This window comes from Hipposideros armiger, unplaced genomic scaffold (assembly GCF_001890085.2).
Source record: "Hipposideros armiger isolate ML-2016 unplaced genomic scaffold, ASM189008v1 scaffold_164, whole genome shotgun sequence".
NCBI classification, from domain to species: domain Eukaryota; kingdom Metazoa; phylum Chordata; class Mammalia; order Chiroptera; family Hipposideridae; genus Hipposideros; species Hipposideros armiger.
This window is the reverse complement of record NW_017731514.1, coordinates 1,432,628-1,434,055: the sequence shown is the minus strand read 5'-3', so window position 1 is coordinate 1,434,055 and position 1,428 is coordinate 1,432,628. Positions and strand designations below refer to the sequence as shown.

Below are 1,428 nucleotides of genomic sequence, written 5' to 3'. Positions count from 1 at the left end.
CACTTCCCTGTGATGTGGGTATGTGAGGTGCAAACTCCCCTCCCTCCTTGTGCCCCAGGTCTACGGGGCTTCCTTCTCAGAGCTTAGGCTGGGGCTGGGGTCCCTCCGAAGCCTGCCTCTCTTTCGACACTAACCAGCTAATGTGTACAAGACATTGCGACCTGGGAGGCCACCAGCTGGGTTCAACGCAAGGACGGGTTTCCTCTGTCCTGCAGTATTTTCAGGTTTTGGACATTCCATGCACAAATCTGGATTTCCTTCTCCTGAAAAGTCAGAAGCTCCGGAACTCTAGGCCTTTACCCTCTTGGCAGCAACTGGCAGGAGCGGACGTGCGGCCTCGTCTTAGGGCCCAGGCTCTCTGTTCCCACAGTCCTGCAAACTCTCCACTGTGCCCTACCTGACCAGCCTGGCCCCTTTAGGGTGTTCGAGTCTCCTGCTGGGGGTGTCCAAGGTACAGAGAGGGTGGTGATCTGCCCAGGCCCTGGCTGGTCCAGGCCGTCTCACTCCTGGGTAGGTGCTCCATCCACTGCCTCTGCAGCTTCTCATTGAACAGGACTTTGAGCCCAGGTGCCCCGGGGATGGAGGAGGTTAGCAATGGTCTCTGGAAGGCTGGGCACCCGGCCACTGCCGAGAACAAGGCCAGCCAGGCGGTCCCTCCTGTGGTTGGGGGCCATCCAGTTAGACTCAGATCCCAAGGTCCAGGACCAGGGCAGAGCTCTGGGAGCCTCCAAGGCTCTGCCACCACCACGGTGGGGTGGCTTCCCTACTCTGTGGGTGTCCCCCAGGGATCAGGCCACGCCAGGGGCAGAGCCTTGTCTCAGGCAAAGGGAGAGAGGTGGGTGTAGAGAAACCCACTGGAGGAGGGAGCTGGGCCTTCGCCCGTGGGCAGAGGCAAGGGAGGCACCAGTGTCCCCATCGCTGCTCCCCAGGGACAAGGCCCCACAGTGCCGGGCTCCCTCTGCTCCCCAGGCCCTGATCACAGCTGCTGTGTTGGTGCCCCCAGTGCCAGCCGTGGGGGCTTAGCACCGCGGCTGCCCTGGCACGGCTGCGCCCTGTGGAACGCTAGGGGGGTGGTGGCTGGGAGCCCTGTTCAGGAGGGTCACCCGACATGGCCTCAGGGAAGCTGCTGGGCGGGTGAGGCAGGTCAGACGCAAGGTCTCCCTGAGCCCCCAGCATCTGCTCCCCTGGCAGCGGCGAGGGGGCAGCTGTGCCCGTGGGGGCCCCTCGCCCTGGCAGGCCCTGACCCACCTGTGCAGCCCTCAGGCCTCAGCCCGTGACCCCCTGAGAGCTGGAGTGGCGCCGGTGCCCCCTCCTTCCTCCCAGCCAAGGGGGGGGAGAGAAGCAAGCCCGCGTGAGCTTCTTTTCCCTTTAAGAGCGCTGATGGCCGCCACCCAGACCCGGCGGCCCGAGGGAGGGAAAACGGGGGAC

The 1,428-nt window shown here is 64.3% G+C and overlaps 1 long non-coding RNA gene across 1 annotated transcript in view; it reads left to right on the top strand.

Annotated features, from left to right (window-relative positions):
* Positions 1–1,333: 1,333 nt before the first annotated feature.
* LOC109387646 (uncharacterized) overlaps positions 1,334–1,428 on the top strand; it is a 9,756-nt gene continuing 9,661 nt past the window's right edge. The window contains exon 1 of the long non-coding RNA XR_002125063.1: positions 1,334–1,351. This is a non-coding gene — a long non-coding RNA (uncharacterized LOC109387646). The remainder of the gene's footprint in view (positions 1,352–1,428) is intronic.